Source organism: Branchiostoma belcheri, unplaced genomic scaffold (genome assembly GCF_001625305.1).
Source record: "Branchiostoma belcheri isolate BF01 breed outbred unplaced genomic scaffold, Haploidv18h27 scaffold414, whole genome shotgun sequence".
In the NCBI taxonomy this organism is placed as follows: domain Eukaryota; kingdom Metazoa; phylum Chordata; class Leptocardii; order Amphioxiformes; family Branchiostomatidae; genus Branchiostoma; species Branchiostoma belcheri.
The window spans coordinates 22,015-34,085 of record NW_017804037.1 but is presented as its reverse complement, the minus strand read 5'-3'; the positions used below and the strand labels follow the sequence as shown (position 1 = coordinate 34,085).

The 12,071-nt window shown below is 40.1% G+C and overlaps 2 protein-coding genes across 2 annotated transcripts in view; both read right to left on the bottom strand.

Moving 5' to 3' along the window:
* Positions 1-3,922, bottom strand: part of LOC109477943 — a gene marked incomplete at its 3' end in the record, with an annotated part of 45,062 nt that extends 41,140 nt beyond the window's left edge. The window contains exon 1 of the mRNA XM_019779404.1: positions 3,832-3,922. The remainder of the gene's footprint in view (positions 1-3,831) is intronic.
* The window catches only part of LOC109477944, a 54,064-nt gene that overhangs the window by 25,170 nt on the left and 16,823 nt on the right, over positions 1-12,071 (bottom strand). The window lies entirely within an intron of this gene.

Genomic DNA, 12,071 nt, shown 5'->3' with positions numbered 1-12,071 from the left:
CTATCTTTCCTCATGCCAGGCCCCTAAAGTTGCATTCAAGTTAGCCTTTTAGCATTTTAGGGACAGTATATTGCATTGTCAATAAAGAATACAGAAAACTATTAAAAATGGCTAAAAACACTAAAAATCTAAAAATGTCATGGGAAATCTGGGTCCAGTGAGTCAGCTGATGCCTGCTCCTTGCCCAAATAACTGATTTCAGGGAAATATAAGCCCTTACAGCCTATCTGGACCCCCTCCTCAAATGGGTGCAGGGCGGCCAAGTTCAAGGTCGACAGGTTTCAATCATTTCACATAAACCGGGGAGGGGTTGTTAACAACCATCCCAAGTGTCGAAGATGTCAGACCAGGAATGGTCCCCTGGGAATAAAATCTAGAAACAGGTGTCTGGGGCCCTTTTCCAGGTCTAGGGCACTAGTCTAAGGCAATTGGCGAGGCCCATAATAATGAGCAAAAAGTAATAAAAACAGAAGGAAAAGTCAAAAGCTGCTCACCCTGGCATAAGGAAGCTATCTTTCCTCATGCCAGGCCCCTAAAGTTGCATTCAAGTTAGCCTTTTAGCATTTTAGGGACAGTATATTGCATTGTCAATAAAGAATACAGAAAACTATTAAAAATGGCTAAAAACACTGAAAATCTCAAAATTTCATGGGAAATCTGGGTCCAGTGAGTCAGCTGATGCCTGCTCCTTGCCCAAATAACTGATTTCAGGGAAATATAAGCCCTTACAGCCTATCTGGACCCCCTCCTCAAATGGGTGCAGGGCGGCCAAGTTCAAGGTCGACAGGTTTCAATCATTTCACATAAACTGGGAATTATGTCAAAACAACGTGGTCAACATTCATATACCTGAGTTTTAGACCTTGAAGAACATACATTGGCAGGGTAGGCCAACCTCTCAAGTCTCCATTCCCAAAAAATGACAAAATCCTACGCACCTAAACCATGCGAGAATTCTACCCAAACATTGAGAAGTGACCCCTGACCTCTCTGGACAGCTGATGACCGCATGTAAACCTATATCTTCTTCAGCCAGCCAGACAACACAAACATGGCTGCAAGTCTGTTTTTTCACCAAAATTAAAATACTACAACCCTTACCTATAACATCCAAGTCCAAACAACAACATTTCCCTAGAAAAGACTTCTTTACACTCTACATTACATTGCCATCTCTATATACTAAAACTGGGCCCTCTGCGCCTGCGCTATTACTAACCTTTGCCCTGTCAGGGCGGCCAAGTTCAAGGTCGACAGGTTTCAATCATTTCACATAAACCGGGGAGGGGTTGTTAACAACCATCCCAAGTGTCGAAGATGTCAGACCAGGAATGGTCCCCTGGGAATAAAATCTAGAAACAGGTGTCTGGGGCCCTTTTCCAGGTCTAGGGCACTAGTCTAAGGCAATTGGCGAGGCCCATAATAATGAGCAAAAAGTAATAAAAACAAGAAGGAAAAGTCAAAAGCTGCTCACCCTGGCATAAGGAAGCTATCTTTCCTTATGCCAGGCCCCTAAAGTTGCATTCAAGTTAGCCTTTTAGCATTTCAGGGACAGTATATTGCATTGTCAATAAAGAATACAGAAAACTATTAAAAATGGCTAAAAACACTAAAAATCTCAAAATTTCATGGGAAATCTGGGTCCAGTGAGTCAGCTGATGCCTGCTCCTTGCCCAAATAACTGATTTCAGGGAAATATAAGCCCTTACAGCCTATCTGGACCCCCTCCTCAAATGGGTGCAGGGCACAGCACAGTAATAGGGCTTTCCTATGTTAATATATGGGAATTATGTCAAAACAACGTGGTCAACATTCATATACCTGAGTTTTAGACCTTGAAGAACATACATTGGCAGGGTAGGCCAACCTCTCAAGTCTCCATTCCCAAAAATGACAAAATCCTACGCACCTAAACCATGCGAGAATTCTACCCAAACATTGAGAAGTGACCCCTGACCTCTCTGGACAGCTGATGACCGCATGTAAACCTATATCTTCTTCAGCCAGCCAGACAACACAAACATGGCTGCAAGTCTGTTTTTTCACCAAAATTAAAATACTACAACCCTTACCTATAACATCCAAGTCCAAAACAACAACATTTCCCTAGAAAAAGACTTCTTTACACTCTACATTACATTGCCATCTCTATATACTAAAACTGGGCCCTCTGCGCCTGCGCTATTACTAACCTTTGCCCAGCTGTATTTCGAGTGGAACACTGCTGTCTCCTGGATGAGAAGATTTTAGTATTTTATCAGACATTTATAATTGTATCACTTTACTTCTCGTGCACTTACGTAAAGCCGACGTCTGAGATAGAATGATCTACTGAGTCAAGTATTCAACAGTTAATTTACAAATAGTTGTGTGTTACACCTTACCCTTTGTTGCCGACATCCCTAAGTCTTCACGATGTCCCGTGATGTTCTCAGCCCCCATGTCGTCTGTGGGGAGGCTCCGCTTACTGCCGCCCTTACTCCTACGATAGTTACCGATAAAGCTCTGAAAAATCATTACAAATGACATGACTGTTAACCAGGATGATATAACGAAAAGATGAATGACAATTCATTTGAGGCACAGAGTACGATTTCTTATGGTTCTTGCTACAGAAAATTTACGAGTTACACCAACAATTCCAGCTTAAGCCCCTCTATCAGCACAAAACGTTTCAGCCTTTAGTGAGATAAGATACAACTGATTAAGCTCAAGGAATCAACCAGTCATCACAAAGACACACCTTCACTTGGTCTACAGTTTTCCCGCTCTGCTTAGCTGCTTCTTCTATCAACGGACAATCCTTCTTCGCCACGGTCATCCCGCTTTCTTCATAGAACCGGACGAGTACAGGATCGTAGCCTTTCTTACGTTTGGAGACTTCCTGCAAACATGTACACGTGAAAGTGTTTGCTATGAGGGCATTTGTACAAGTCTTTCTGAAACACTTCAAGTAACAAGTAAGTTGCAGTAGGGTGAAATTGGACATGTATATTTATTTTTAATACATGTACATGTTTCTATAGATAGATCACATGCCTTCCAACTGCGCTTGTAGCTAAATGTTTCTTATGATAGTCAAAAAATACATCTTTCTCCAAACTGCCAAGCAGAATACAAAATTCAAATACTAGCACGCGTACCAGGGAAACTAAAAAACAACTTCATATCATCTTCATCATCTTGTAGTTTAATAATATTATCAGCAGTTGTTTGTGAACCAAAGTGTTTTACAAGAAATTAACAGTCATGTCAGATATATTCTTTAGATATCATGCTTTATGATTTTGAATCAAGTAGGTTTTGAAGCGACTCACATTATTCTGTTGTCGGAGAAGCTTCAGTATTTCCTTTCTACCAAGAGTAATTAGTTCTTCCTCATATTCCGTGACCGGATCAGCGTCACGTGTGTCCTCATCTGCAGCGATGTCCTCCGCCGTTTGACCATCCTAGGAATGAACATGCTGTCAATTAAAGGCCCATAAATGTTGAAATATCGGAAATAAACACGACTGAATGACAATAGACAATATGTATTAAGCATCGAAAACATATACAATACCATACAGTAGGTACAGCAGCAAAGCCTCTGTCTAGAAAGAAATTGGTTCGTGTTTATGTAATACGATGCAGGAATACCACTGAACACATCGTGATTTCTGTGTTTATTCCAACAACAGCTTCCTCGTTGCCTAGGGCAGTGATGTATGTATCTAAATGAATCAACCTTGTTTAAAACGTCTTACTTCTATTCCAAAGGAAGTAAAGCCAATATTGTATTGCTGGATTGGTGGACAGTTTTTTACCAGAGAAGCAAAAAAATTGACTGACCTCGTTCCTGAGACCGGCATCAGCCCCGTGCTGCAGCAGTATTTCCGCACACTTGGGGTGGCCCCGTATAGCTGCGTCATGGAGGGGTGTGTTTTCCTGTTGGGGCATTGACAGTGCAACATAGCAATGTATATGTTTACATCACTTACTGACTCCAAGCTCTCTTGAAACCATTTCCTAACTTTGCCTTTCATACTGGTTGTTTCTAATAATGGATAATAACGGTAACACTGCAATTTAAATCTTGTCCTGCCGACATTTTTTGCGCAATATTTTTCAATTTCGTGTCTTCATCAGGTCATCGACCCCTGACCTTTTTTGCCATGCGATGGCGTAGTTACTACTGCATTCGTTGCGTTTCGCTCTGGCGTGATGCGTTTCATGAAAATAACCCTAAATTGTACATATACAGGGCGCTATATGCATGGTAATGTATGTGCAACCCAAGCTTTATGGCACCAAAAAAATGTATGATGTATTCAGACAGTTGATGACATGCTGTATAGCCCCATGCCTTCAAAACCGCACCAGCTTCATGTTGGCAACAAGTTAGATTGTAGACAGGAAATAAACCACTAAGTAAGAAGATTGAGAAGATGAATCTCAAATCTTACAAGATGATACAGAAATATTTCTTGTTTCACAGCAATCAGTCTACCTACCCGCTCGTTCCGTGCGTTCACATCTGCATCAGCTGTCAGTAAAACTGACACAATTTCATGGCGGTCACTCCAGGCTGCCAGGTGCAGGGGAGAGTCTTGCTGTAAAATAGATCAGATGGTCTTCAGCATGACAACAGGACGGACAAATGTGCAGTTTATAATATTTTGTTGACAATTCTAACGGAATTCAGCAAGTAAAGCTGGCGATAGATGTCAAATCCCATAAGAGACATAAAAATGTTTCTGCGTCACAGCAGTCAGTCTATCTACCTCCTCGTTCCGTACGTTAACATCTGCACCAGCTGTCAGTAAAGCTGATACAGTTTTATGGTGGCCACTCCCGGCTGCCTTGTGTAGAGGAGAGTCTTGCTGTAAGACACATCAAAAAGTCTTCAGTATTGCAACGTAACGGACAAATATGCAATCTGTGTATTGCTGTGTGTTGGTGATATTTTTGTGTTGGTTATATTTTAAACAGCAAATGCTATATAGAAAATGAATGTGAAATCGTATAAAATGACATTAAAAAAATTTCTTGTAGGGCAATAGTTAGTCTACCTACGTCAAGGTCCCATGCGTTCACATCTGCACCGGCTGCCAGCAAAGCTGATGCAGTTTCATGGTGACCATACTTGGCTGCCCGGTGCAGTGGAGTCAGTTGCTGTAAAACACATCATGGCGGGAACTAGTAGTAAGTAGTAAGAAGTAAACTAGTAGAAGTAAAATTGGAGCTGCTGAAACTACTGGTACAAATGTGGAAAATTCCAAATATTGCTTTGTTTTGTTAAATGTTACGGATATGTTACAGACAAGCTGAAAGCTAAAGACGGGTGCAGCGACCAGTGCGGCATTGCCCTTCCCATCTGTGTCTTTTATAAGCGGTTTGTCCCTGCTGCCTCTTGATTTTCATTGCACAGCCTTAAATTTTTCATTACCATATATAAGCAAAGTGACGAAAGACATGGCAACATACCAAAAAGCCAGCAGCATTAGGGTTGACTCCCTCCGCTAACAGCTGCTTCACTCTGTCCGTGTCTCCTTCTCCTGCAGCGTGCCACAGCGCCTATAGTGGCGGCAGACAGGAACAGGAGAAACAACTGTCAACACTCAGTCAATCAGAACAACACTCAGCAAGATTAAACACATATCCCTTCATTTATCCGTCATACTGATATTTCACTTCCTTTCATGTCTCTCAGTGTAAAGTTATAAAAAGACATATCATTTATCTCCTCTATGTGTGCATAGTGCATGTTAATTGTTTATTTCAGACTCAACGGCCCATAGTATACAGACACATAACATGGTACAAACAACACATGTGAAAAGAAACATAGTAGTATCATGTAACGTTACAGATAAATGTAAAAAACAGACTACCGAGCTGTCCTGTCGCAAGGAGACCACCCTACGGGCGGACCAATCTACACTTTAGGCTAGAGAAAAAGGCCTGATACAGATATACACCACCATATGCACTGTGTGGCTTGTCTGTGTGTAACATCAATACTCTTTTTATAAAGTATTCTTTTACTATACCTCCTCGTCTTCCCTCCTTTTTTTCAAACTCGACTCTTCAGACCCGGACTTCTCTGACCCGGACTCCTCGACTTCCTCCATTGTCTCCTGTTCTCTTCCGTCCATGCCTGGTCTGACCCTACAGATAGATACACACCACCTGCCTAGTGACACTGCCGTAAGTAAGACTAAATAGATCTAGAACTTTCCTGTAGCGCAAACACAGACCCACAAATGTATCATTTCTCTCCCTAAACAATATTATGGTAGTGGAACAGACCGAGCATCATGTACAGCGCGCTCAGGACATACCTGATTTACAAATTATCATGGTTTCTCAAGCGTTTCCGAACACTGTAGATCAAACTGTACTAACAAAGGAGCGATAATTTCAAAACCATACAAACATAGCGTCAATACTTTCTAATTCAATCAACATCAACAGTTTATCTGTGTGCTGAAGGGCTGTGGTAAAAGTTTCTTTAGTTTTTGTACTTCAGGCCCTGCTACGTATGATGCACCCGTTACTTCCGGGTTTACCTGAGTTTTTCCAGATGTGTCTTGTGAGAGATTGGTAACCTTTTCCCGGTCTTTAATATCTCTGTAAGGTTCTCGGACGCTCCAGGAACCAAAGGCTGTTAGTTCTGATGTCACAAGACGTACAGGTGAGTTCTCACGGCGTCTTGAAGACAGTGGTACGTCCGCAGGTGAGAAGGTTTGTCGACGGTTTTGGTGGGGTTCCCATGATTCATAGCGCACGCTATGACGTACTAGTATTCTGTAGTACCGGGGTGAATGACCTCATGACGATTTGCCGGTATACTGGCTGTGGTTAGTGTGGGACGTGTATATCTTAGATGATTTTTAACCTTATATGACATATAATGTATATCTTAGATGATTGTTAACCTTATATATCGCGTACATCTTAGATAAATGTTAACCTTCTATATCGTGTATATCTTAGATGAATGCTAACCTTATATATCGTGTATATCTTATATAATTGCTAACTTTATATATCGTGTATATCTTGGATTAAAGTTAACCTTCTATATCGTGTATATCTCAGATAAATGTTAACCTTCTATAATATAACCTTATATATCGTGTATATGTTAGATGATTGTAAAACTTATATATCGTGTATATCTTAGATGAATGCTAACGTTATAGATCGCGTATATCTTACATGAATGTTAACCTTATATAATATAACGTGTATATTTTAGATTATTGTTAACCTTATATATCGTGTATATCTTAGATGATTGTTAAACTTATATATCGCGCATATCTAAGATCGATGATCGTTAACCTATTAGCAACCATATCTGATACATCATGTGTATCTTAGATGATTGTTAACCTTATATAATATAGCGTGTATATGTCTTAGATGATTGTTAACCTTATATATCGTGTATATGTTAGATGAATGTTAACCTTATATATCATGTATACATATATCTTAGATGAATGTTAACTTTACATAATACATACGCTCAGAACTCACACATTGAATAAGTCCTAACATTTTAATTGTTTATCTCTATGTATTGATCTGCTTTTAATAAGCCAGGAAGTACTTAAACACGATTTTTACATTATTTTTTAAGTTTCGTACAATTTCCGTCTTATTATCTCAGTCTAGTTTATACAGCATTACGTGAATGATCAATTACCAGTTGCATATATTTCAGCAGTTTTTCTCTTTAACATTCGGATGCTCGTTTTTATTTCTTGGCACACCAAGCTAAAGCTACAGGATGCTGCAGCTTTAATTTCTCCGCCGAAACACCGGAGATACATACATACATACATACATACACACATACATACATACATGTCCGGCCACTGCTGTCGTCTACCACCTTGCGAGGCATTGTAGAAGTTATGGCAATGCATAATCTTGCCAAATACTACAAAACTTTCTTATACTATTTTCAACTCCAGTTTGTTTCCGTTCCCGACTGTAGTTGACCTTGAACACAGTGGTTCCTCCGGTTCCTTTCTTCCTCTGCCCTGGTGCAAACCGTGACTCTGTGGTGAGACGTTTCAGTAAGAGAAACTTAAAAACAAAATGTACTCCCTATAGTGTAGTCTGCGTTTATGGAAGAACTTTATTGCACGACAAATGCACATGGTACATTGTATGGCAAACTACATAAAGAGAGTAACAACAATAAAATAAGTGTGTTGAATAAGACCTAATGTCGAATAAAACCTAACATATCTATATCATAATCATTCAAATAATAAGGGATATCATAAGTCGTTAATAAAGTGTTATAATCAAGTGGGCTAATCACAAGTTTCGGTATTTTTTCTAATAGCAAAGCATTCCTTTATATATCTACCTATTTTTGCGTTGTGGGGACCGTTACATGTAAAGATATATTCAAATCTGTCTCCAACATCGAGACTCTTAAAATCTATGGTTCTTGATTCGAGAAATGTAAATAGCTTGTTACGTATAACATCATATTTGGTACATTCCATAACAAAATGAAATTCATTTTCTATATGCTTTGGACAAAATGGACAGAACCTTTGGTCGGGGGCTATATTGTAATATCTACTATTTATGTGAGATTCTCTATCATACTTGAAGCATTTGTTTGCAGTCTTTAGCAACCCTTTATCTACGATGGTGGAATCATCGTTTTTGTGCTCCTTTATTTCCTGAAACCAGTGAGTAGAAATTGTACACACAGGCACGCAGGCTTCTTCTCCGTCTTCCATGTTGTTTTAGGGGAGACATAAGTGTCAGTAGACAGTGTTGTGCGACCGCACTGTTACCTGGACCTGGTGTTTTTGTGAGCTATGAAGTTATAGGCTGTAGAGGACTGCAGAATTTAGGACTGAACCTGGCAAATGAATGAACTAAATGTGCCTAATGTATACTATAACTGTTTTGTACATGTAAATGTTACGTTATTTGTATATTGTTGTTTTCAACTTGTGTAATTTTTTTATGAATGTAATTTTTAATGTGTGCCCAGGGATACCTGAAAATCAGATCAACGGATCTGAGACATGCCCTGGTAAAATAAATAAACTTGAACCTGAAATAGAGGATGGCAAGTTATAGAGGATTTATTTTATAGTTGTTTGTATTTGTATCAGTTCCCCGAAACACCACGCCATGCACGTGGGCGATCTCTTACCTGACATTGAACAAACAACAGTGATGACATCATGCTATCATACTGCTCGGCTAAACGGTGAACCCTTCCTTAGCAACAGTGTTAACATCTCTTAACCGAGCCTACTCTCAATCCTGCTGAGTTGTGTACAAGACATACGTTTTGAGCCTAGGAATGATGTACAACAGTCATGCTGGGAGGGTTGGGTTTGTACATGTAGGGACTTTCCCTGTGACTTGGCGTTTTGTAGCGCGGCGCTGTGAACCGTTCAGCATTTTGTGTTTGTCGCACAATTTTGTATGGAAATGGTACACCAAATCATATCGTATGACTAACGCCGCGTGCCTGGGAGCTGGTGTTACTCCGAAGGGCGGTTGTACTGGCTTTACAGATACAGAAGCTGGTGTGTTACGCCGGAGGGCGGTGGTACCGGCTATACAAATACAGAAGCTGGTGTGTTACGCAGAAGGGCGGTTGTACCGGCTATACAGATACAGAAGCTGGTGTATTACCCTGAAGGGTCGTTATACCAAAAGCTGGTGTGTTTAATACGCCGAAGAGCGGTTATACTGGTTATACTGATACAGAAAATATTGACCCATTAAACAAGTTGTGACTTCTTTTACATCGAGTGTGTGTTATATATTAACCTTTATACTGTGTCTACTCTCCGGACCAAGTTCGTTCTGTGCGTTTTGTTACGAATTGTTACATTTAGAGGCTAGGAATCATGTACAACATCCGTGCTGAGAGGGTTGTGTTTGTACCATGAAGTTAAGGTGTTTTTTGCCACCGAGTGTGTGTCAACATAACCTGCGTACTGTGTCTCCACTCCGTACAAAGCTCGATGTGTACAATAGCTACGTCATGAGCCGGCTGACATTTGTACAACATCAATACTGCAAGGATTCCGTTTGTACAAGCAGGACTCTCACCTACTTGTTGCGACTGGTGTAATGATGGCAATATGTTTCGTCCGAATATGTAATATTCTCAAGTGCTATGAAAAAGTTCTCGTGACCTATTGAAACAGTCAGAATTCTGATAAATATTGCTGTTTTTTGTCCTAAGTTAGTCTAAGCACAGCGGAAACAAAGTTCAACGTATTATTTCAAACCAAACCATTTCCTTCCAGTACCGTTTTAAGACCTTTCAAAGGAAATTTCTTTGGAGGATAACTGGTCAAAGACAATCTGATGTTTCCGTCCAGTATCTTTCTTATACGTGTCATGTACCTAAAGTCTGTACCCACTAGCGCTATTGTGTCACCTATGAGGCAATAGAGGATGACAAGGTCAACCATTTACATCCATATACTTCTATCCACCAACATTTAACATGACAAGACCCAAACACTACGTCTTACACTTCTCTTACTTGACATCGGGCAAACAACAGTAATGAATCATGCTATTATACCTCACAGAATAGCAGTGAAACCTTCCTTAGCAAGAGTGTAAACATCTGATCTTTGCACCGCCTAGTTTTGAGCCTGTGTAGTTGTGTACAAGAGCTATGCTTGAGGCTGGAGCTCATATAAACAGCCATGCTGGGAGGGTTGGGTTTGTACTTCAAGGGACTTCCCCCTATTTTAATGACCTATTGATCGTACTACGGTCGTACCACTTTCGTCGGGAAGGGTGGCTAAACGTTGGATGGATATAAATGACTTAATCCTGAGACGCACATTATGATTTGTTCATTAATTTCAATTTTATGACTGTTTTTATAATAGCTTTAATGACAAATGTATTTGAAAACCTTTTCCAAATGCCTGGATCCACAACAATATGATTGCATGTACCCCTGCATGATAGACTCCCCTAACTCCGCCCACAAGGTCTAAAACTCAGGTATACTCGTGTTGCCTGACAAAAGTTACTCCAATCACCTTCCGTCACAATACTAGTCACAGTACAACTAGTACCTTAATATTTATCGGGGCAAGGAGCGGGTACGGTAGTAAGCTACAACATGAGTTTTTTGCGAATCATTCGACTCGGGATATAGCTCTGGGACATTTATAAAAACTACAAGAGGCTGAACACCAAGCCTAAGACTGGTAAGTTTGTTTTCTATGCACATGTCTACACGTACACCTCTTCTTCGAGTTGCAATCCCGGGGACAGTGGTAGAATTTCACTACCCGTCATAAGGATTCCAGGGATCATTTACTTGTGATTATTACAAACTGGAGTCTTTGCCTCCATCTAAATATTGCTGCCTGAAATGTTTTTGTCATGCGACTCATTTTTTCAAAGCTTGACCGATAATATCGGAAGAGCAGAATCGTTTTCAACTATTACATGTTAACCGGTCAATGTTAACATGTCATATAGACGTTCCTCACATTAAAAAATATACAGTAACATGTAGGTATGATTATATCTTCAAGAAGACGTATGAAGCCATTGCATTCACTTGAGTGCACGATCTTCAGTTTTGACAAGGTCGTCTTAAGTCGTGTGTTCACTGTTCATTTGTGTCAGGAATAAGTAATGACCACAATGTTCAACTAATAAGAAAATCCGTAAATTTAAAGTACTCTGTGTATGTAACTCTCATATGAAATTGACCAACAATGACCATAAAACGGAACAGGTGAAAAGCTTGCCTGACATCAGGTTCGTCGCGCTAAGTACAATCCATTGGCTCCATGGCTGTCTGTTGTACGTAAATACTCAATAAGGCATGTTTCATTTGAGTCTGAATGACTGAGTGCTTACTGTGCATTCGTGTTACAATCAAGTAATTGCCACAACATTTAGTGCCTTAACAAACTACGTGAAACTACTGTGTATGTTAACGTCTGATATAAAAACTACCAAAGCTAAGATAGGTAATAAGCGAGAAAAAACTTAAGGGCATGCTTGGTACAAGCCATAGCTTCCGCGGCTGACTGTTGTACGAC